The sequence below is a fragment of the Mytilus edulis genome, chromosome 10 (genome assembly GCF_963676685.1).
Source record: "Mytilus edulis chromosome 10, xbMytEdul2.2, whole genome shotgun sequence".
Classification (NCBI taxonomy): Eukaryota; Metazoa; Mollusca; class Bivalvia; order Mytilida; family Mytilidae; genus Mytilus; species Mytilus edulis.
Window position 1 is genome coordinate 64,435,183 of NC_092353.1, and position 26,467 is coordinate 64,461,649.

General features: G+C 32.9%; 1 protein-coding gene and 1 long non-coding RNA gene across 3 annotated transcripts in view; one reads left to right on the forward strand and one right to left on the reverse strand.

The window, feature by feature from the left end:
• Positions 1 to 5,604: 5,604 nt before the first annotated feature.
• Positions 5,605 to 23,657, reverse strand: LOC139491685 (uncharacterized). Its single transcript, XR_011656610.1, has 4 exons — positions 23,575 to 23,657; positions 9,975 to 10,189; positions 7,174 to 7,837; positions 5,605 to 6,261 (listed from the first exon to the last, which is right to left on the reverse strand). It is a non-coding gene; the product is annotated as an uncharacterized lncRNA (long non-coding RNA).
• Positions 23,658 to 24,193: 536 nt separating this feature from the next.
• Positions 24,194 to 26,467, forward strand: part of LOC139492243 (carnitine O-palmitoyltransferase 1, liver isoform-like) — a 56,209-nt gene continuing 53,935 nt past the window's right edge. The window contains exon 1 of one of the 2 annotated variants that reach the window (XM_071280433.1): positions 24,194 to 24,334. The gene's annotated coding sequence lies outside the window, so the exon portion shown is untranslated. The remainder of the gene's footprint in view (positions 24,335 to 26,467) is intronic. The other variant, XM_071280431.1, reaches the window with a different exon arrangement.

Consider the following 26,467-nt stretch of genomic DNA (forward strand, 5'->3'; position numbering starts at 1 on the left):
ATTTAACTGTCGAGAGTAGATAAATATCTTATTACACGAGATTTGGTGGTGGAATCTTTTTCTCTAATGATTTTCTAACATTATGCAGGCTTCTTTTCGAATGATCTGCAAAAAGATGTGTTCTTTCTATGTGACGTCATCAGACATGGTCGCCTTATTCATGCCGTCACAATAGGAAATTCAGAGGAAAGCAAGATAATTTGATGTCATAATTGGATTTTAACAAATGAAGTATTAAGATAAACCAAACCACACATTGATTATTTTTTTTTTATGCAATGGGTGCAGAAAGGGATAAATTGACGAAGAATTAGAGAAATATATACATATAATCTTCATCCATTTGTATATCATTCTATTCTACTATTCTTATGCTATGCTAGTGCATGGTTGACATGCAACATGCACCTCTGTAATAATTCTTTTTCTAATAGATTAGATTAGAGTAGCTATATTTCATATTTTTCTGCATTTGTTTCAAAACGTTCTTGAAATATTCTTCTGCATGCGTTGACACAAATTCTCTGTATTCTTAATTTGTTATTGATACAAGAATTTATCGGGTCAATAAAGTTCATATCGGGTGAGGCGAAGCCAAACCAGATATGAATTTTATTGACCCGATAAATTCCGTATTAGGACAATTGAACACTGTGTAACGAATTTATCCTGATTTTGTTATTTTACATATTATTATATTCAAATTCATTTTTAGGACATTATCAACCAAATATATTATAGATATTTAATCTGAAACTGTAAAAACTTTAAAATATTAGGACTATAAAGCAACTGAATTTTTTTATTTTTTTTATTAGGTCAATGGTATAATGGAGATCATTCCAATTGACGTAATAAATAAGGGAGATAATTCCAATTGACGTGATAAAAAATTGTACTGAAATTTATTAAGACAATATCAGCCAATCAAATTGCGAGAAGTTACTCTGAATCAGGATAAATATACATCTCTCACGACAAAATTACAATCTGCATATCATTTATATATATTTTAAAAATTTATTTCAGGAATTTTTATTGATGAAATTGGTACATAGCAAGGGATAAGGAATGTTATTTTGCACTCAATAATATCCATGTAATTATACAAAACATGGTCGGTTATCAGTCAAAATTAAAAGTCATGTGGTAAGAAATGTCTGTGGCAACATAACACTGGAATTCCCTTATGGTCATCAGCTTTAAAAATTGAGAGTTGTCTTTCTTGGTCACATTTAATCAGGTTAAAAAAGAAAATTCAAAATGGTTTGAATAGAGGAACTAGTGGAGATGTTTATTTTCATCTAGAGTTTCTCTGTTACTACATTGCAATTTTTGAAGTTTAAGATTTTCACCATGTCCACTCATGCAGTTCTAATTTAAGCTTGTTCAATCTGAATTTTCAACACAATTTATTCAATATAAAAACAACACTTTTGGGATTGAAATTAAGGATGATTTGTGTAAATTTGATCAGCACGATTGAGATACCTTACATTCTTTTAATCATTTCAATTAAAAATTGAGCTAGAAAAGGAGTACTTCACCATATTTTGACAAATATTCAGAACAAGTGTTTCTCAACATACTATAATATACCAGAGCAGTGTGCCAATACAACACCAATACATAACTTACTTCCCCTCACCCAGCCCATCCTACTTCCCCTCACCCAGCCCATCCTACTTCCCCTCACCCAGCCTATCCTACTTCCTCTCACCCAGCCCATCCATCCAAGTCCCTGGACTTCCCCCTCTCTCTCTCTCATCTTCTATCAAGCCCAAATATTGTTAGCTGCTGTTTTCTCCGCCTCCTCAATCAAACCTCCCTTGATACCAGTCCCTGGCTTTCCCCAACACCTCCCTACTTTCCCCAAGTCCCAGGATAAGAAGAGATCTGCTGCATTGTTGGGCAAGGGGACAAAGAAAGAGAATAAATGAAAGATATAACATCAGCAAGCCAGCATAGTTTTTCATGTTATGTTGTTAATGCAGTGCTAATGGTTGTGTATGGTTGCTGTGATTGCATGCTGAGTGTGTCAGGTTAAATAATATTATACTGACTTGCCATTGTTAATCTCTATATTTTTGTAAAACTTTTTAGAATGAGCAAGTTTTGTATTCATGTTGTATTCACATTATAACAAGAGGCTCTCAAGAGCCTGAATCGCTCACCTTAATTTTTTGGGTTAAATCTCTCATCAATGATTATTTTGGCTTTTCAATTTATTTAAATGTTCTTTGAATCGTCCTATTTTCTTCAAAAGCAAAAAAAAAATCATTTTCTCCTATGTTCTTTTTTAGCCATAGGAGCTATGTTTCTGACATACAAGGAAATGAAATATAAAATTTATACTAGATACTCTGAAACTCATTTAGCCTAAGTTTGGCTGAAATTGATACAGCAGTTTCAAAGGAGAAGATTTTTTAAAGTAAGTCAACATGATGAACAAATTGTGAAAAAAGTCTTTAAAGGGCAAAAACCCCTTAAGGGGTCAATTGACAATTTTGGTCAAATTGACTTATTTGTAGATCTTACTTTGCTTAACATTTTTGCTATTAACAGTTTATCTGTATCTATAATAATATTCAAGATAATAACCAAAAACTGCAAAATTTCTTTAAAATCATCAATTCAGGGGCATTATACCTGAAAAACCAGTTACCCAATTCGGCTGAAAATTTCAGGACAGGTAGACCTTGACCTAATAAATACTTTAACTTCTCGTCTTATTTGCTCTAAATGCTGGAGTTTTTGAGATATAAGCCAAAAACTGCATTTTACCCTGTGTTCTATTTTTAGCCATGACGGCCATGTTTTTTGACGAAATAAAAAATAAAGCACAAACTTTATTTTATACACCCTACTGATCATTCAGTTGAAGTTTGGTTGAATTTGGTTTAGTAGTTTTAGAGGAGAAGATTTTTTAAAGTAAGCAAATATGATGAACAAATTGTGAAAAATTGTCATTAAAGGACAATAACCCCTTAAGGGGTCAATTGACAATTTTGGTCATATTAACTTATTTGTAGATCTTACTTTGCTGATCATTTTTGCTGTTTTACAGTTTATCTTTATCTATAATAATATTCAAGATAATGACCAAAAACTGCAAAATTTCCTTAAAATTACCAATTAAGTGGCAGCAACCCAACAATGGTTTGTTTGATTCATCTGAAAATTTCAGGGCTGATAGATCTTGACCTAATGAACATTTTTACCCCATGTCAGATTTGCTCTAAATGCTTTCGTTTTTGAGATATAAGCCAAAAACTGCATTTGACCCCTATGTTCTATTTTAAGTAACGGCAGCCATGTTTTTTGACGGATCAAAAATCGAAGCACACACTTTGTGCAGGATAATCTAAGGAACAATCATGCTAAGTTTCATTCAAATCCATTCAGTAGTTTCAGAGGAGAAGATGTTTGAAAAATTGTTAACGACGACGACGACGACGACGACAGACGCCAAGTGATGAGAAAAGCTCACATGGCCTTTTAGGCCAGGTGAGCTAATAATGGAATTCAATTAACATTCAGTAATAAATAGGCCAAACATAATTGCTAAATATGAAAAAGAAATTGTTCCTTCAACCAGCCAAAAAAAAATCTAAATTCTAAAATATAATAGTTGGGTGAAGTAGAATTTTTAATTGACAGAAGATAAGGGGATCTTCGACAATTAATGGTACATTGTACTTAATATTTATGCATTTTTAAAAAAGTATTTGAAGACTTTTTGCTACTTTTTGAACTACTGTTATTTTAAACAGAAAATAAGGAACATTTAACAACAAGAGGCTCTCAAGACCCTGAATCGCTCACCTGAATTTTTTGGGTTTAATCTCATATCAATGATTATTTTGGCTTTTCAATTTATTTAAATGTTCTTTGAATCGTCCTATTTTCTTCAAAAGCAAAAAAAAAAAATCATTTTCTCCTATGTTCTATTTTAGCCATAGGAGCTATGTTTCTTGACATACAAGGAAATGAAATATAAAGGCAATAACTCCTTAAGAGGTCAATTGACAATTTTGGTCAAATTGACTTATTTGTAGATCTTACTTTGCTTAACATTTTTGCTATTAACAGTTTATCTCAGTGTTCTCCCCAGGCCGTTTTAGCGTCGCGGTACCGCGACGCTATATTTTTTCACCGTGATGCTATAATAATTCCCGCGACGCTATAATTATTTTGAAGATGCTATTTTACTTGTCCTCAATTTTGAACTTTCATCTATTATCGATTATGATCATAAAAATTATATCACCTTTAATTGTAATCCCTTTAAGTCGGACACTAAAGGTAATTAAGAGATTAAATAGCTAGGTGTTAATTGCCCTCAGGGGGATAACTGTTTGGATGCGAATATCCCAAGCTGACACTTGTGACATGACTAATACCACGTGTCTGCAATCACCAATATCGACATGGGAAAATGCAATCACAAAACAATTTGAAATCTACGTTTTGTATTACGAAATTTCAAAGATTGAAACGATTTTTATTTTTTTTAAAAAGGTCGTTTATTTGTGCAACTCTCCAAAAAATACTTTCTTTCTCTTCCGGTAATACGAGAGCGAGAATTTTGGTTTAGAGCTAAAATAAGTTTAATACTTCTTTAAAAAGTTATCATAATTGGCTTCAGTTTATGTCTAATCCATTTAATGCATTAAAAGCGTCTTATTCATTCACAATCTCTTGTCAAACAATGTTTATTCTCGGACTCATTTTCGTAAATTTTACTACGGCCGCCATTGCACATTTTTGTGTAAACTACGGATCGGAACCGGACTAGATATGACAAAAATCCGCATTTTCACTATAATGACATATAATGATATAAGCCAAAAACTGCATTTGACCCCTATGTTCTATTTTAAGTAACGGCGGCCATGTTTTTTGACGGATCAAAAATCGAAGCACACACTTTGTGCAGGATAATCTAAGGAACAATCATGATAAGTTTCATCCAAATCCATTCAGCAGTTTTAGAGAAGAAGATTTTTTAAAGTTAGCAAATATGATGAACAAATTGTGAAAAATTGTCATTAAAGGACAATAACCCCTTAAGGGGTCAATTGACAATTTTGGTCATATTAACTTATTTGTAGATCTTACTTTGCTGATCATTTTTGCTGTTTACAGTTTATCTTTATCTATAATAATATTCAAGATAATGACCAAAAACTGCAAAATTTCCTTAAAATTACCAATTAAGTGGCAGCAACCCAACAATGGTTTGTTTGATTCATCTGAAAATTTCAGGGCTGATAGATCTTGACCTAATGAACATTTTTACTCCATGTCAGATTTGCTCTAAATGCTTTCGTTTTTGAGATATAAACCCAAAACTGCATTTGACCCCTATGTTCTATTTTAAGTAACGGCGGCCATGTTTTTTGACGGATCAAAAATCGAAGCACACACTTTGTGCAGGATACTCTAAGGAACAATCATGCTAAGTTTCATTCAAATCCATTCAGTAGTTTCAGAGGAGAAGATGTTTGAAAAATTGTTAACGACGACGATGACGACGACGACGACGGACGCCAAGTGATGAGAAAAGCTCACATGGCCTTTTAGGCCAGGTGAGCTAAAAATGAAAAGATTATTTTTATTTCTGATTTTTTATCTTAACTGAAATGGCTATATATTTGTTTGCTGTCTTTATATTCTTACTGACAGGAGAGGAAGGATAAATAATCAATTAACATTTCTAATAATTTGTCTTTATGTTAAAATTATGCTTATTTTAAGAAACACAAGTTTAAATTTTGGACTGCATAGTTTACCGTCCACAGAAAGATATTTTAAAACCACTTAATTTTTTTTTTAAATTGCAAAAGGGAGATATATCTTTGAAGAAATGTTGGGTTATTTTAAGCTTTGAAAAAAAATGTACATGGAGTTAAATTGAATCTTTTAAAGTGTTCAGTTAGTTATTAGTTTAGAATAGGAATGAGTGGCCATGGATATCTTTATATCATTATTTTAACCTAAAGTGGGGAGAATATTTTATTTCTTTATTCTAACCATTAATTTTTCTTATTTGTTGAGAACTTAAGGATAAATAATTATTTTTAATTGAAGCAAGTTAAAAAAGTCATTTAACAGGTAATGGATTTAAGATACAATTGACCTTTAACCTGTGCTTGCTCTAATGACAAGTAATGTGGCATTCTGAAATAAGGCCAATCTAATCTTTGACCCTGCAAATAAGTATTTGTATAATCATTCTACAAAAGATGCAACATTGACCTCATACTCTGAAAATGAAAAGTCAGGTCATGACCTGCATTGAGAAAAAAAATCTCAGGTCATAACGCGTACGACATTTTGCGAGCTCAATTGAAGAACAAAAATATGTTTACATATAATTTATATAGTCAATATGTATATGAAACAGTTAGAACATGTATACAAGTTTATTTCAGACTATTGTTATATTCCATAGTAGCAGACTTGGCATTCTTTAAAAGAACTGCACTTGGTTTCAGTTCATAGCAATGCAAATGTGTATTCATTTTACAAGAAAGAAGAGCACACAGTGTATCCTTATTAAGATCAGCCCTAAACTCTGTAGCTATTTTCTTTACTAAAGAAAATGCCCTCTCACTGTCTGCATTGCTGTTTGGCAAAACCAGTAATGTTTTAGCAAGTTTTGACAAAACAAAAAATCTTGGCTTGTTTTCAACTACCACTTTGTTATTTTCAACTGAAAGGGCCCTCTTTACTATTTGGGTGGTTTTACTTTTTCCACAGGAATAACCTGAAGCTATTTCACTGTTAGAGAACATTAGTTTACACAATTTTGTGAAATGGTCAGTTACTGCAAAGGAAAGGTTGTGCTCAGCCACAAAGTACGAAAATAAAGTTTCTGCATTAGTTACTTTATCAGCCAAAACACTTTTGGTCTTTGTGAAGAAAATATCGTTACGTAGCTCAGGTAAACAGTCCTACATTTTTCTTTTTGTTACATTGAAAAAGACCGATAAAACCGAAGGTCGTATTACTTCTAAATACCGGAAACAATTCCGGTCAGAAATCCGGGTGAAACGGGTAATGTTAGAAATTCCCGGGACCCGCCGGGTAAAGAAAAACTCCCGGGTGAGAGGTGAAAATAACGGGTGTCACCCGCAAAAAACGGGTGAGTTGACAGGTATGATTGACCTTGACTTTTGACTTTGACCTGGAAAATCCAATTTGACCATTAGCATAAGTTTTATCATTCATTGTTATGTTGACCTTTACCTTAATAGACCTTAAAACTTCTATCTGTTCAAACAAGTTAATAGACCACTTTTGAGTTTGTCCATCACTGGAAAAAACTCGTCAATTATCCGTGCCTCTATGACGTTATTTACCAGATAGAGGGGATTGCCTGTATCCCTGCACTAATAAATTACATGAAGTGTCTTAGCATTCATCATTGTGCAGGATAAAATAGAAATAATGTTTGTTCGGTAGGTACTTGATCACGATTCCCTAACGAAAGCAGTGCTGATTGTCAATTATAAGAATTCAGTTTTCCAAATAATTCGTGCAAAATAGCATCATTGTTTTCCAACCGATTGCTCCAACATTGAAACAGAAATGATGATGCCCCTAAACGCACGAATGATGTTCACTAAAACCAAAGTTTTTGATGGAAATGCATCAAACTCAAAAGTTGTCTATTGGACTTTAAAAAGATGATTGTAAAATATAATATAACTTACCATGGAGAAACTTTCTTTGAAGTCTTCATTTACCTTCAGCTACATGTTGTACTACCACATCATTTTCTGTGTTATTTTGATATTTACTGTGTATTCTCAGAATTCACTAGTTGAGCCTGAAAAACATTTAAAAACCATTAGAGGATATAATTTTGATCAATCAAACTAGGTTAATACAAGTTGTATGGTTCGCTACTGACCCCATACGGATCCATATAGGGTTAGTAAAATCCATAGGGGGTGAGGCCGGATAAGATGTGATATGTCTTTAAAATATCCCCAAACTTTGCACTATAAATTTAGTCTTTGTATGAGCATCATATGTATTCTTGTCACTGTATGAGCATCATATATATTCTTGACAAGAATATATATGATGCTTATACAAAGACTCAGAGGAAAATAATTGTAAATAGATCTAAATGAAACAATCCTATCTGCAATTAAAATGCAGATCATCCAAATAATACAAAAATTCATGAGAAAGCTGGAATATAAAACTAGAGGCTCTAAAGAGCCTGTGTCGCTCACCTTGGTCTATGTGAATATTAAAGGAAGCAAATGGATTCATGACAAAATTGTGTTTTGGTGATGGTGATGTGTTTGTACATCTTACTTTACTGAACATTCTTGCTGCTTAAAATTATCTCTATCTATAATGAACTTGGCCCATTAGTTTCAGTGGAAAATGTTAGTAAAAATTTACAAATTTTATGAAAATTGTTAAAAATTGACTAGAAAGAACAATAACTCCTAAGGGGGTCAATTGACCATTTCGGTCATGTTGAATTATTTGTAAATCTTACTTTGCTGAACAGTATTGTTGTTTACAGTTTATCTCTATCAATAATAATATTCAAGATAATGACCAAAAACAGCAAAATTTCCTTAAAACTAACAATTCAGGGTCAGCAACCCAACAACGGGTTGTCCGATTCATCTAAAAATTTCAGAGCAGATAAATGTTGACCTGATAAACAATTTTACCCCATGTCAGATTTGCTCTAAATGCTTTGGGTTTTGAGTTATAAGCCAAAAACTGCATTTTACCCCATGTTCTATTTTTAGCCATGGCGGCCATCTTGGTTGAATGGCCGGGTCACCGGACACATTTTTCAAACTACTAGCCCAAAAGATGATTGTGGCCAAGTTTGGATTAATTTGGCCAAGTAGTTTCAGAGGAGAAGATTTTTGTAAAAGATTACTAAGATTTACGAAAAATGGTTAAAAATTGACTATAAAGGGCAATAACTCCTAAAGGGGTCAACTGACCATTTCAGTCATGTTGACTTATTTGTAAATCTTACTTTGGTGAACATTATTGCTGTTTATAGTTTATCTCTATCTATAATAATATTCAAGATAATAACCAAAAACAACAAAATTTCCTTAAAATTACTAATTCAGGGGCAGCAACCCAACAACGGGTTATCCGATTCATCTGAAAATTTTAGATTAACAATTCTATATCATGTCAGATTTGCTCTAAATGCTTTGGTTTTTGAGTTATAAGCCAAAAACTGCATTTTACCCCTATGTTCTATTTTTAGCCATGGCGCCCATCTTTGATGGTTGGCCGGGTCACTGGACACATTTTTTAAACTAGATACCCCAATGATGATTGTGGCCAAGTTTGGTTTAATTTGTCCCAGTAGTTTTAGAGGAGAAGATTTTTGTAAAAGTTAACGACGACGCCGGACGCCAAGTGATGAGAAAAGCTCACTTGGCCTTTTAGGCCAGGTGAGCTAAAAAGTGAATAATTTAATAGTTGTGAACAATCTATCATTACAAATGTACTTTAATGCATATTTCCCCCAATCTTAACCCTTCAAAAGAACTATCCCAGAAGTTGTTGATTGAATATAATCTGTATATTTCCAAAATATTAATGTGAATTTATGAAGACATGTGCTAAATTTCTAATTTAATATGGGCTTTGCTCACTGTTGAAGGCCGTATGCTGACCTATAGATGTTTCTTTTTGTGTCATTTGATCTCTTGTTGAAAATTGCCTCAATAGCACATCTTTTTTTATATGCAAATTGTCTCAATAGAACATCTTTTTTTATAAAGCAATAAAATAAAGAATAAATTTCTTAAAAGAAGTAAATTTTCTTTTTTTTCTTTTCAAGAATAAAATATGCCTCCATGAAGAAAATGATTAAAGTCAAGAAACAGTTATCTGAAAATGTTAAGAAATAAATGAAATATTTTCTTCATAATCATAATATCAATGTTGCATCCTTTTTTTACCATTTTTCTAGAAGTATATGAAGTTCCAGGATATAAGTCTCAAAAGTTCTTTAAACATGATGTAGCAAATCATCTACCATCCATACAGCTTGTAAGTTGCCTCTATAAAAGCAATACACTAGCTACCATATCCATACAGCTTGGCAGGAGTCTTTCAAAACAGCAGTGCATCAGCTAGCAGTTTTTACATATTAGTTCTTTCAGTGGTTGATCTACTAATAGAAATGAATTAAGATATATATAAATGCATACATAGAACAAGAGTGCACACACTGAAATGACTCACCTTCTTTACTAATCATTGATATTACGGTATGTTGATACTCCTAAATATAAAGCTTTATTATGACTGTCACATAAACGTAACATGAATCATGAAAATTCGTAAGGGTTCCGCGGAACCCAGTGTCTCGCCTACTTTTGCTGTTAATCGCAGACTCAACAAAATGAGGAAAAACATCAATAAAAATTTCCCTCTCGATACTGTCTTTTGATTGAAAGAAGCTTCCAAGTTTGGTAAAAAATCCAGGATAGTTTATGAATCTAATAAATGTTGTATAAACTTTAACTGCAGACTGTATGTAATGTAAACTGGAAGAAAAACTAAGTCCATTGATAAGTAAAATACGGAAAAAGTGAATTTTTTTTTTACAAAATTTACTTCTGAATAATATCTTATGATCAGAAACAAGCTTCTGTCTAAGTTTGGTAGAAATCCAGGATAGTTTAAGAACATTATAAAAATTTTAAAAACTTAAACCACAGAGTGAATGTTTTGTTTCTGGCAAAAAAAACTAAGTCCATTTATAAGTAAAATATGGAAAAGTGGAAATTTATTTTTACAAAATTTTCTTCTTGATACTATCTTATGATTATAAACAAGCTTCTGTCCAAGTTTGGTACAAATCAAGGATAGTTTATGAAAGTTATTAAAATTTTTAAAACTTTAACCACAGAGTGAATGTAATGTTTCCTCGCAGAAAAACAAAGTCCATTTATAAGTAAAATACGGAAAAAATGGAATTTTATTTTTACAAAATTTACTTCTAGATACTTTCTTATGATCATAAACAAGCTTCTGTCCAAGTTTGGTAGAAATTCAGTATAGTTTAAGAAAGTTATTAAAATTTCAAAAACTTTAACCACAGAGTGAATATTTGTGGACGCCGCCGACGACGACGCCGACGCCGACGGAATGTAGGATCGCTTAGTCTCGCTTTTTCGACTAAAGTTGAAGGCTCGACAAAAATGAGGTCAAGGTCAGTTGAACCATATGCCAGGCAGACATGTACAGCTAACAATGCTTCCATACAACAAACATGACAAATATAGTTGAGCCTATTGCTTATAGTTTAAGAAAATAGACCAAAACACAAAAACTTAACACTGAGCAATGAACCGTGAAAACCAGGTCAAGGTCAAATAAAACCTGTGCGACTGACATATAGATCATAAAATATTTCCATACACCAAATATAGTTGACCTATGACACATAGTATTAGATAAAAAGACCAAAACTCAAAAACTTAACTTTGACCACTGAACCATGAAAATGAGGTCAAGGTCAGATGACATCTGCCCGCTAGACATGTACACCTTACAATCATTCCATACAACAAATATAGTAAACCTATTGCATAAAGTATGAGAAAAACAGACCAAAACACAAAAACTTTACTATAACCACTGAACCATGAAAATGAGGTCAAGGTCAGATGACACCTACCAGTTGGACATGTACACCTTACAGTCCTTCCATACACCGAATATACTAGACCTATTGCTTATAGTATCTGAGATATGGACTTGACCACCAAAACTTAACCTTGTTCACTGATCCATGAAATGAGGTCGAGGTCAAGTGAAAACTGTCTGACAGGCATGAGGACCTTGCAAGGTATGCACATACCAAATATACTTATCCTATTACTTATAATTAGGGATGTCAAAAGATCTGAAATTTAATACTTGGATACTGGGTCATGATACTCGAGTACTTGTATGAATCTTAAAGGCCTACTGAAAAGTTAAGGTTTTAGGTGGGATGCAGTGTTTTTGTTAGTACCTTTCATAAACATATTAACCAAAGACAAGAGGCTACAAACATAGCTTGTTTCTCTGTTTTTTGTGTCAATTATACAAAGAACTACCTACCACTGCTTCTACAAATAACCTATCATAATAGCAATTATTGTTTGTGTACGTGTAAAATCAAAAATATAAAGTCCGACAAAGTTGATAATATATATGTATCATCTTATCATCTGTTCAGTGAGTCGAGCTGGTACTTTTTATAATACAACTTGTCCATAAATTTGTCAACAACAATGTTGGACTTCAAATTACTTGTGTCTTTTCGTAATTCCAAGTGTTACTTTTTCCGTGTTTTGTGTTTTACACTATCGTTTGTCTGATTTTCTTTTTGCCATGACGTTGTCAGTTTATTTTCCACTTTTTTTGGTTTGAATGTCGATCTTGTACTTTTGCCTATCTTTAAATTGTAAATTTAATCAAACCATTATAGTTAAGTTTCAAATACAGAGTAATTAGATTAATTTAAATGTACATCTCATACCAGTCACGTTTACATATATTAACAAAGGTAAGTTTTTACGGCTTGTGATGAGTTAATTATTAATCCGTGAAAGTGTTGATCCATGTACAAACACCGTTAAAAATGTTTATAATCAGTTGCGTAGGGTTCAACGCAGGTCACTTTAATTTTGTTTTTGTTTAGAAATATGATCTGGTCAACAATTTTAGAGGAAAGACTATTTGACTTTTTATTTTTGTTACAAGTTGTCCACATGAAAACATTGTTGTCCACATGAAAACATTCCATCGGAAGGAAAGGACGTTACTGGTTTTACTATAACAAATAGTATTCTTCGGATAAACATATGTATGTTGTTAATTGATTTTATTTTGTACTACGAAGGGGATATTTCAATGGAATTAAATTGAGTGGAAGTGTGAAGAGAAATATCTCAAGATGTATAACATGCAAACGAGTATCTGAGTACTAAAACTGTGCTCGAGTACTCAGCCTTTCGAGCAAGTACCACAGTACTTGATTACTCGTTGCCATCCCTACTTATAATAAGAGAGAATTTAACATTGCAAGTAGTCACTGAATCATGAAAATGAGGTCAAGGACATTGGTCATGTGACTGACGGAAACCTTGTAAGATGAGGCATCCATATACAATTATGAAGCATCCAGGTCTTCCACCTTCTAAAATATAAAGCTTTTAAGAAGTAAGCTAACGCTGCCGCGGCCGTAGCCGCTGATGTTGTAGCCGCCAACGCTGGATCACTATCCCTATGTCGAGCTATCTGCAACCATACATGCCAAGTGACATGATATTCGCGTGTAAGACACGCTTTTTCAACGGTTTACACGCAAGGATTTTGTCACATGGCGTGTACACGCTTTTCACCACTTTACACGCATTTACACGCTTTTTCGTTCTTTTCATTTTTTGGTCCTTAATGATATAGCTAGTCTCGGGTTTTTTTCTTATTCTGCGATAAATACCGAAAAATTTGAAGGCTTGTTTGGCCGCCATATTGTTTATTTTTCGATATGGACAAACAGTAAAAGTTAAGTAGCTTGTGATTAGTTTTAACGATTTTGTGACTTTCTTTTCAAATTCGCTTTATAGGGAAAATGTGCACAGAAAGAGGTCATTTTCAGGACCTGTACCATTGTCTAAAGCGCTGATTGTTAAGCCAAAACGATGTGTACGTACCAAGATTTATAAATCATATTTTGGAGTTCGAGTTTAAATGATCGAGTGACAAGTAACGCATTGTGTATTGTATGTTGCAATGATTAAAAAAAATACATGTGAGAGGAGAAATACAATGTAGGTATTTGAATAAGCATTTAACATGTTTATTTAATGGAAATCAAATTTATAATTATTTTCTTTTTTCAATTTCAGTTTCAAATCTAGCCAACAGATTTCTACAGGCCATGGGGATGAAAATATCACAGAACTGTTGGATCATGTGCAGCCCTTATAACAGTCTGCACCAAAATCTTTTTCAACTACTAGTCCGAAGACCAATATTCTGACATTTTTCTTATTGGACCAAACAAAGTTTTGCAAAAACTTACTAGTCCGAACCAAATTTTACTAGTCTGGGGCATCGGACTAGTGGCTAACCGTGCAGACTGTTATAATACCAGCTATCTCCTGATGAACAACCCAGTTTTGACCAGGCATATAGCAATTGGAGCAATGGCAGAGATAATAGATGACATTTTACTTGGCCAAAAACAACCAAAATTATCACATTCTTTCAAATCTTGATAAAGTCAATATTTCAGTCAAATATCAATTCCTACTGTGGGATAGCATTTTCAATTATAAAGAAATTGATACTGAATTCTGATCAGAACTTGACTATGTTACATTTATATTATATGCTGTTATCAAATAAATGTAACTAAACTTAAAACTGGCAGTTGTTTTGAATATGTGCCTAGTGGTGGTGCTTTAAAAGCAACATAACAGACCGGCCACTGTTGATTACAATAAAAGTTTACAGTAGAATATATATTAGGATTGTGCCTGATGTTCATATGATGAAATCATAATCTTTCAGTCAGTTTAATTGAAGTCTGGAGCTGGCAAGTCAGTTAACTGCTAGTAGTCTGTTGTTATTTATGTATTATTGTCATTTTGTTTATTTTCTTTGGTTACATCTTCTGACATCAGACTCGGACTTCTCTTGAACTGAATTTTAATGTGTTTATTGTTATGCGTTTACTTTTCTACATTGGTTAGAGGTAAAGGGGGAGGGTTGAGATCTCACAAACATGTTTAACCCCGCCGCATTTTTGCGCCTGTCTCAAGTCAGGAGCCTCTGGCCTTTGTTAGTCTTGTATTATTTTAATTTTAGTTTCTTGTGTACAATTTGGAAATTAGTATGGCGTTCATTATCACTGGACTAGTATATATTTGTTTTGGGGCCAGCTGAAGGACGCCTCCGGGTGCGTGAATTTCTCGCTACATTGAAGACCTGTTGGTGACCCTCTGCTGTTGTTTTTTATTTGGTCGGGTTGTTGTCTCTTTGACACATTCCCCATTTCCATTTTCAATTTTATTAACAGATTTGTATGTAAATTATGAACATTACCACATTCATATTAGAAAGTCTGCATCTACGTCACACGTTTTCACATGCTTTTTGACATGTCATGTCATGACATGATTTCCCATTGTCAGAGGTTGGCAAGCATGTCTGCAACTAAAGTTACAGGCTCGACAAAAACCACACTTATAAAAAAGGCTAATACATAATAAGATACATTTTTTACATTTTACTTTAAATCAGTCATTGATTTGCACAATCTTTAAAATTAAAATAAGTTCTCATCACTTGCTCCTCAATTTTTTATATGTCGCTGTGTGAGGGATGGCGACATATAAAAAATGTAGGAGCAAGTGATGAGAACTTATTTTGATAAGACTGTGATTTGCAACGTCTCAGGTGTGGTTAAGTTATAAATAAAATTAGTATTTTGTTTCAAGCCTATTAAATTTGTTCATATTGAAAGTTATCTCCCCTTTTCTATCATGCTTTCATGAAAGGGATGTCAAATTCCAAATTTTATGAAACTTTCAGGTCTTTTTTTCTTTTTATTTATTACAACCAATTGTTTAGATCTCAATGTATAATGCTGTAGTCGAAATTTATAAATAGATATAGGAAGATGTGGTACGAGTGCCATCCAAACAAGAGGCTCTCAAGAGCCTGAATCGCTCACCTTAATTTTTTTGGTTAAATCTCTCATCAATGATTATTTTGGCTTTTCAATTTATTTAAATGTTCTTTGAATCGTCCTATTTTCTTCAAAAGCAAAAAAAAAATCATTTTCTCCTATGTTCTATTTTAGCCATAGGAGCTATGTTTCTGACATACAAGGAAATGAAATATAAAATTTATACTAGATACTCTGAAACTCATTTAGCCTAAGTTTGGCTGAAATTGATACAGCAGTTTCAAAGGAGAAGATTTTTTAAAGTAAGTCAACATGATGAACAAATTGTGAAAAAAAGTCTTTAAAGGGCAATAACTCCTTAAGGGGTCAATTGACAATTTTGGTCAAATTGACTTATTTGTAGATCTTACTTTGCTTAACATTTTTGCTATAAACAGTTTATCTGTATCTATAATAATATTCAAGATAATAACCAAAAACTGCAAAATTCCTTTAAAATCATCAATTCAGGGGCATTATACCTGAAAAACCAGTTACCCAATTCGGCTGAAAATTTCAGGACAGGTAGACCTTGACCTAATAAATACTTTAACTTCTTGTCTTATTTGCTCTAAATGCTGGAGTATTTGAGATATAAGCCAAAAACTGCATTTTACCCTGTGTTCTATTTTTAGCCATGACAGCCATGTTTTTTGACGAAATAAAAAATAAAGCACAAACTTTATTTTATACACCCTACTGATCATTCAGTTGAATTTTGGTTGAATTTGGTTTAGTAGTTTTAGAGGAGAAGATTTTTTAAAGTTAGCAAATATGATGAACAAATTGTGAAAAATTGTCATTAAAGGACAATTACCCCTTAAGGGGTCAATTGACAATTTTGGTCATATTAACTTATTTGTAGATCTTACTTTGCTGATCATTTTTGCTGTTTACAGTTTATCTTTATCTATAATAATATTCAAGATAATGACCAAAAACTGCAAAATTTCCTTAAAATTACCAATTAAGTGGCAGCAACCCAACAATGGTTTGTTTGATTCATCTGAAAATTTCAGGGCTGATAGATCTTGACCTAATGAACATTTTTACCCCATGTCAGATTTGCTCTAAATGCTTTCGTTTTTGAGATATAAGTCAAAAACTGCATTTGACCCCTATGTTCTATTTTAAGTAACGGCGGCCATGTTTTTTGACGGATCAAAAATCGAAGCACACACTTTGTGCAGGATAATCTAAGGAACAATCATGCTAAGTTTCATATAAATCCATTCAGTAGTTTCAGGAGAAGATTTTTTAAAGTTAGCAAATGTGATGAACAAATTGTGAAAAATTGTCATTAAAAGAGGGACAAAAGATACCAAAGGGACAGTCAAACTCATAAATCTAAAACAAACTGACAACGCCATGGCTAAAAATAAAAAAGACAAACAGAAAAACAATAGTACACAGGACACAACATAGAAAACTAAAGAATAAACAACACGAACCCCACCAAAAACTAGGGGTGATCTCAGGTGCTCCGGAAGGGTAAGCAGATCCTGCTCCACATGTGGCACCCGTCGTGTTGCTTAAGTGATTACAAATCCGGTAAATAGTCTAATTCGGTAGGTCATATTCATGAAAGGGAAGGGGATTGTAGTTACGACGTAAGGAACATATCCGATATCATTTGTGAAACGGTTATTCCATAACGGTCAACCAACTCGTGATGGCGTCCGTAAAATTTACGAAGGGATGATTTCAACTTCACCATTTGGAACTCTTGGTTTAATAGCTTCCTTGTGAGCAGCAAACCTCTATCAAGAAAATCATGATAGGAAATGCAAGCATGGGAATATCGTATCAATTGGGAGATATATACCCCGTATGCAGGTGCTGCTGGAATGTCTACTTAGAAATGGAAAGTTCACAATTGGAAAGCTGAAATCATCTCTTTTGTCGTAAAGTTTTGTTTTCAACCGACCCTCATTGTCAATTTCTAGATGTAAGTCAAGATATGAAGCCGACTTAACTGTATCTGTAGTATCCTTTATCTCTAGTTCGATTGGATAGATGCGTTCCACATAGTCACCAAATTTTGAATTGTTTAGTGAAAGAACATCATCTATATAGCGGAAAGTAGAGTTAAAGGATATTGCTAAATTCTTATCTTTCTTCCTAAGAAGTTCCTGCATGAAGTCAGCCTCATAATAATAAAGAAACAAGTCGGCGAGTAGAGGGGCACAGTTTGTTCCCATTGGAATGCCGACAGTCTGTTGAAAAACACGTCCTCCGAACGTAACAAATATGTTGTCAATCAAGAAATCAAGCATCTTGATAATATCAGTTTCAGAGAATTTTTTGTTTGAATCAGAGTGATTCTTTACAAAGTAGGATTTATCCCTCCCTAAGACAAGATACTTGTATCTACGTTGGCCATTCTTTTTTATGAAGCAAAGTAATATCAACTCTTTCAATTTGTCTTTTAGTTTGGAATGTGGAATACTTGTGTACAGGGTAGAAAAGTCAAATGTTTTAATACTGTTACAAGATGAAAGAGAGTTAGATTGTATGTACTCTAAAAGATCTTTTGAATTTTTAAGTATCCACATCTGATTCACGCCACCTCTAGAATAGGCAGTTTCACAATAACTTTGAAGCCCGTCTTTGATTGCTGATAAAATAGATGTTAATAATTTAGAAAGAGGTTTCGTGGAGCACTTGGAAGACCCAGCAATATACCGTTGTTTGTAAGGACACTTATGTAGTTTAGGTATCCAATACAGTGATGGAAGATCCAGTTCTTCATCTTTGGTTGAAATTCCAAAGGAACATAGAACAGACCTATGATTATCCAGGATTTCCTCTTTGGTAAGTGTCGTGAGGGTATATGTTGAGTTACCAAGTGAATTGTCAATACCTAATTCGTTTATCAAGCAGTTGATGTAGTGACTTTTACACACAAAAACGATGTTATTTGGGGCTTTATCTGCAGGGACAACAACATATTTGTCATGGAGGTCGGATAGGTGTTTTGCAACATTTGGGTCTTTAAAGATTGACGTAGCATGGTTATTGATGGACCCATTCAGTTTCTTAATTCTGATTTGTATCAACGACCTCACTGCCTTAATCCATTCGGAAAGAGTGTCTACGTCTTCATTAAAGGACAATAACCCCTTAAAGGGATAATTCGCGATTTTTCACTTTTCATCTTATTATGTTCATAATACCATAAAAAACATATTCACCAAGTTTTATTTCGATATGAAAAGTAATAAAGGTGAAAATTGGGAATTATTAATTTTATTTTATCAAACTTCCTGACTTATGTGACGTAGTTTAAGTCTTTGAGCATGCCGGGAGTGAAATTAATCTCATTAAAGTCTTGTTCGTTAACCATCTAATAACGCTATTTAAAGCGCATCGACGACTTTTGGTGTAGCTATTAACCAACGAAAAGTAAGTGATAGCCATGCAACTTTTTAAATTAGATTGCTACAGGATTCATTTGTGGATTTTTTATACGAATTCTAGTAATTAAAGTAAATAATAAAATAGAACATTTTTATGATTTTTTTTCTTCAAATACTTTAAACAAACATATGAAACTGACACGATCGATAGTGTATTAAAAAATACATGTTTGTATTCTGAACTTTTTGCTTCATTCCAGAAAACATTTTCACTTGTACTGTGGAAATTAAATGTGTATTAATTTGTGACACTTAGTGAATGTTGAATGCGTACTTAAACTCAAGGTAATTAAAAGATTAGCATTATGTAATTCTAATCTTTTGATCTTCATTCAGTGACACCTAGGCGTCACGGTTCAGCATTTCAGGTGTGAACAACATTTCGTATGAATGATATACGGGAGTCAGTTATAGTTATAGACACAGAACTGTAAGAAAAAGAATTAAAATGAATTACTGGAGAAATAAGGTCGCACAATAACTGGATAGCTGTTGTATATTTTTATATATTTTGCATAAGCTCACTTTTAAATGATTTATGACTTCTGATTAGTTTTGTAACGATAAAATACTGAATTATTTAATTGAATAAATTTATAAATAAAAATAGCCTTCTAAACACGAGTGTATGAACTAAAAATTGTACCATTTTAAATTAAAATCGCCAACCTTTAATATTTCAAACAGATTGCAATTATATAATTTAGTCCATCCAAAGCGATCTTTATTTACCTATTTATGTTTTCATCAAAATATTTTAAATCTCACAACGCATGCATGAATACTTCAGCTATTTGAGAAACAAAAGATGTTTTAAAGAATTGACAGGAAATTTAAGGATCCTCTTGGAATGGAATCGAAAAAGTATGAATAGAAATTCTTTTCAAGTGTGAAAAACGTCAACCAAATTTATTCATAATCGGGAGCATCCTTATATTAAAATAGTCTTCTTCTCACAACAAATAATACTTTAGCTATTTGACCAACAATGTTTAAAAAAAAGACAACGAATTTAATGTCATCTTAATTTCCCTATTTTTGAATGTAATTATAAGTCTGTTCAACTGGCAAGAATACCCCTAAAGCGGACAAGCAGTTTATTCTTTAAATTGCTGAATGTCATTGAATATCAAGAAAGAAAATAAATCCCGAAATCAATTTGAAACTTTAATACTCAAAAGTTTTCCTAGAAAATATTCACATCCCTTGGGGTTTATTAGTGTACGTCCAGTTGCATATGTTTTACATGAATGTCGGAACAATTGTGAATTTCTTCCTTTATTGGAGAACGATCTAATTGATATATAAATTTGTGATTTTACTATGTTCATAACTTCGATGAACCGAAGCAAGTTATTATATCGACCTGTATTTAAATCAAATTGGTCCTCCTCTTCTTCTTCTTTTGGTATACAATAGTCTATCGAATTCGATGATTACATACTGTTGGCAAAAGCCATTCGTGGACTAGTCTATTTACAAAACTGTTACCTCAATTTACACAAAATGTATGTTTCTTTCTTATGTTCAATGTATACATGTATATATTTTGAATTGCGATATAGCTCCGTAACCTTCTATCCAGGCGTAGAAATAAATCGTCGACAAGTGCGTACATTTTTTTTTAAATCAATTTTCTGGTATGTTCCAATTTGTCCTTTACTATTGACAACGAGTAAATATTACATTTTCCCCAATTAAACCTTGCAAAAAAAATGTAAATAGATTTTAATTTTATCAAATTTTCTTTTTTGTGTATTATTTATATTTTTATAAATAATATTCTTTACACCAGTAATGTTATTTATAAACAAGCGTTTGAGTTAAGTAATGACTAGTATATTATATCACTTTCGGACACGCAAGACAGAGATGTATATTATACACCTGATAGTTCAAAATGGAGAGTTATAAGTTATCGACCGTGTACACTGATCAATACCTACAGAAGTGAAACGATGCATGAACTTGCAACAGGAAATCGCTGGTTTGAATACCTGGACGTGTCACCTCACACCCCTCACAATACCTTTGGGAGTAATACCTTTAGTCATGCTGGTGATCAGATGAGGGAAGATCCGAGTTTATTTGAATAAAATTTATTACTTTAAAGAATCATAAACGAATTAGATTTACGAAAACAGTTTTCACGGAACACTTATTTATGATTTAAACTTTTACTTTTTAACTAATTCCAATATTAGCAGTTTAAAAATAACAGACTATGGTTATTTAAAAAAAAATAAGAACATTTCCGTATCAAGTTAGTTTGTCAGATAAAACAACCGTACGATTGACAAAATATCGACACGCAATTACGACTACATTGGTTACTGTAGTTTTGGTCCTTTGTGGTTTATAGACATATCGTGATTTTTAATCGGGGAAGACGACAAAATGGCGGAACGCAGAGAATTGATACTCTAAATTTAAAATCGATGGTGATCTCTTATCTAGCGAAATAAAACTTTAATATCTATAAATTTGAGCATTTCTATATAGAATGGACATAATATCAATTTTTGATTTTTTTGCGAAGTTTCCCTTTAAGGGGTCAATTGACAATTTTGGTCATATTAACTTATTTGTAGATCTTACTTTGCTGATCATTTTTGCTGTTTACAGTTTATCTTTATCTATAATAATATTCAAGATAATGACCAAAAACTGCAAAATTTCCTTAAAATTACCAATTAAGTGGCAGCAACCCAACAATGGTTTGTTTGATTCATCTAAAAATGTCAGGGCTAATAGATCTTGACCTACTGAACATTTTTACCCCATGTCAGATTTGCTCTAAATGCTTTCGTTTTTGAGATATAAGCCAAAAACTGCATTTGACCCCTATGTTCTATTTTAAGTAACGACGGCCATGTTTTTTGACGGATCAAAAATCGAAGCACACACTTTGTGCAGGATAATCTAAGGAACAATCATGATAAGTTTCATTCAAATCCATTCAGTAGTTTCAGAGGAGAAGATGTTTGAAAAATTGTTAACGACGACGACGTCGACGGACGCCAAGTGATGAGAAAAGCTCACATGGCCTTTTAGGCCAGGTGAGCTAATAACAACTTATAAAAGTAAACCATTATAGGTCAAGGTAAATGTACATTTCTGGCATTATTGATGTATACATTTGTGGTAATATTCATGTACATTTTTTGGCAATCATTTAAAATATAACTGTTTCTTAAAAGACAGATGAGAGGTACCATAGGGATGTCCATAGGTGGATCCAGGGGGGCGCAGGGGGCCTGGGCCCCCCCTTTCGTTGGAAAAATTTCGTTGATTATATAGGGAATCACTGAAGCATGACTGGAGTGGGCCCCTCCCTTAGGTCAGTCAGCGACCCCCACTTAGGAAAAGTTCTGGATCCGCCACTGACGTCACATCATGGACGTAGAAACTCCTATTAAAAGTAAAAAATAAACTGAAATAGCCATAGTTAAAGGGAGGTCACATAAATGACGTATGAGCTGCATAGTAAAGTTGATTTCATAAATGTTGATTAAGGTAATAATAAGCAAAAGTAGCTTAACTCTTGCTATGATATGAAACATATTTTAAATATATTTATGCCTTAAAACTTTTCAAGATGCAGTTTTTTCTGTACACAAAATAAATTTTGAGGTGAAAGTGCAGACATTTTAGCCTAAGGGTCCACATGCAAGTACCTTAAAAATACAAAAATAATTTTAAGGATTAAGTACCCTCGTGTTGATTCAATGCTAAACATGGAAATTTTATAGAAAATCCACAGCCTTTATCCTTGTATTCTCATGTTTGGCAGTTTAGTGACTTATAGATATACGATTACTGCATGCAATGCTGGCATTGATTTCCTTAAAACAAGTTTATTAATGAAGTTATTGGTTAAAACAAATAAAAATATGGACCAAATCAAGTACACCTTTTAGGGAGTGCTTGACTTTAGTGACTCGGCATGAGGTATTTTGGAATTTACAGGCTGGTTAGAACTTTTTGTAAAAAATAAGCACTAGCACATCATAAAAAAGCAAGTGAGTAATCTATGTTTCAAATTTTTTTGAACAAAAATTTCTGTATTAAAGGCTGTGGATTTTCTATAAAAATCTTGGTGTAATTTTGTCATAAAGTACTCTTTTTCTATTACATGAAATGAAACAGTGAATCAATAATAATGCTTTGCATCAAGTTTCCCCTTGGTGTATGTACAAAATGGCCTACTTCTATTATTCGTTATATCTGTAGCTTTGACACAATTGAAGTTTGAAAAATTCGTACAAAAATGGCTACAGAAGGGGTCATAACCTCGCAAACAAAAAGTGGATTTTTTTAATGCATTATATTTTTCACATATTTTGATATTTCTTTGGAAACACGTACTCCTCTTCATGGCGATATAGAATTATACTTATAAAATACCTTAATTTGCCACTGGTATTTGTGTAAACAGTGTCCACAGCTCTAACTCTTTAAATTTGTTTAGCACATATTGCTTAAGGGTGCCGCGTTTTATTTATATATGAGTAGATCACATGACCAGAGAACAAAGATCCGGACTTAATTATTAACTTCGCTATAAATTGAAGATTTTTATTTCCCTGGTTAATTTGAATAAATAAAAAAAATAAAAGAAAATATAGTTACAATGTATAATCAATGTGTTCAAATTATTAATCATTAAAAAACACAAATGTTTTCTTCAATCGCCAATGACCTTGAACTTTGTTGGCTATTTTGTGGATTCGTCCGAATCAGTAATAAATTCATAAAAATGAATTTTTTCTAAGATACGCACATACACTACCCAACTCTAAGAAAGAACGACTAATAAAAACAATGCCATGTGCTGAATATGAAATTATGGTACAATAGAGGCGGATCCAGAACTTTTCATAAAAAGGGGGCTCCACAGTCATGCTTCAGTGATTCCCTATATAATCAACCATTTTTTTCCCACGAAAACTGTTATTATTATTATTATTTTAATATTTTAATAAAAACACTTCACTACAAACCTACACAAGATGGTTTACCGAACGTCAAGTTCTAAGTTTGGGTTGTCGAAACGTTTGAAAGAGAATGATATTGCCTATATATTTAAAACGCATCTGATCACTGAGTCACGTGATGTTAAACCAGACGACAATATTCCCCAGAACTCGAACTTTGTATATCTTTGGTATGATTTCCCTTTATAACATAATAACAAATCATATTTAACCACATGTATTTGGTACAGAGATACAGCAAAATTCCCTACTGGTTTGAAGTACATACACTTTCGTCCATGTACAGCTGTAAGCAAAGGCATTAATGTCAGAGGGAACTCAGTAACTGAAATTATTTTCCTGTTCAGTTTATACTATAGTCCCCCATTATTCTTTTGCACGGTATATACTCTTTATCTAAAAATTAACCATTTGCTTCCTATGTTCACATCGACTTAGCTAATGGATACATGTCCATATTTTTTTACATTTGAGCTGCCAGTGGCAGTGCCTTAAATATACACCGTATCGCTATTACGCGAACATGGCGAATCCAATCTGACCCAAGAATATGTCCCGCTCGAACTATTGATGTCATACAACAATCACTTTTCTAATATGCGTCAGATATTTTGTATTATGTTGTGAAAATCTGTGTGATGTCCAGGTATGGCGGACAAATAGTGATAAGGTGTATTAACTGAAGGACATATGATATATCTTCCGAAGAATTACATTTGCCTTGGGAATATGCTAAGATGGGTGTCATTGCTGTTATCTAGTAGGCCAATAGTTTTTTGTAACTAGTTAGCCATTTTTGTCATGCTGTTGTATATTTTGGTATCAGGTCCGTTCGCGCCCAATACATGTTCGCACCGTACACGTTCGCACCTCGCATGTTCGCACCCAAGGTCCGTTCGCACTCTACACGTTCGCGCCCAATTTTAATCAAATTCCAGTTGACTAATTGGAAAATCATGATTGTTGTTTTAAATTGCTTTGGTGTAAATACTGAATGTATTTAGCTTGGTATGAGTAAAACATTGAAGATTTTAATTAAAAAACACAAAAGATAATTGTTTTTAACAGCTTGGTCCCTTTGATCTGAAACAATGAAACAATAAAATATAGCAATACACTATTACAACCAAAACATGATAAAATTTATTCAGCACACAAAAAAAAACGTAGTCATAATCTCACTTTATTTTGAAACAAGTCAATGAAACAAATTTATAGCAATACACTAACCAAACCATGATTAAGAGTTATTCAACACAAAATAAAACGTTGACAGAAACCCACTTTATTTACAAATTGTTATTTTTAACAATACACTATCAAAAGCATGATTAAAATTTATTCAACAACAAAACAAAATGCTGTCTCACTTTATTTTTAAACAATAACAACAAATATACTTATAAGAATACACTTGCCAAAACTTAATGACAAAGTTATTAAACACAAAACCAATGAAAATTGGGCGCGAACATGTAGGGTGCGAAAGTGAAAGGGGGCGAACATGAGTGGGTGCGAACGTGAATGGGCGCGAACGGACCCGGATTCGTATATTTTGATGCAATAATATTGATTATTCTTACTTGGCTAGATTCATCCCATATTATCAAAAAAGTGGATATTCTACTGTCCAAAATGGATGACTGCTCGTTGCTTCTTTCGCAGACTTACTGCCTTGGATCCATTTAAATTAGGCATCAATTTTTTCATTTTTCATTTACCTCTTCATTTCACCTACCTTCCACCATTTATTTTCTTTTATTTTGACGGTTAAAGACCCATCGATCTCTGCATTTCAACTTTTATTTTATTACAAAATGATGTTATACTTGTGAAGAAAAGGTGCAGGAAACTTATATATAACGTGACGGTACCCAAATTGCATCTATTTTGACAGTTTTTTCAACTAAGTTTTTTTATGATCAAGACAAAAATTTCCATTTTGTGTTTATTTTGTAGCCGTATCCTTCTTTATTATAAAGGTACACCAATTTGATTTTCAATCCATAAGGAATCATAGAAAAATTGGTCTGAACTTACCTCCAAACCATCCCAGATTCTGTAATGAGGAGTACCCAAATTGCATCCATGCTTAAATTCGCATCGTCAAAAGTCGAATAACAGAGGTTTTGTTTATTTTTTTCAAATATTTTGAACAATTGGATATTTGTCCATGCTTACTCTTCATTTTTTAAGAAATGGATACCTGAAACGTATTGTATTTGTTAATTTTAAAAAGATGACGTTTTGATGATGTCGCATGGCGACGTTTCCGTACATTTTGCTTTTTCAGTAAACACTTC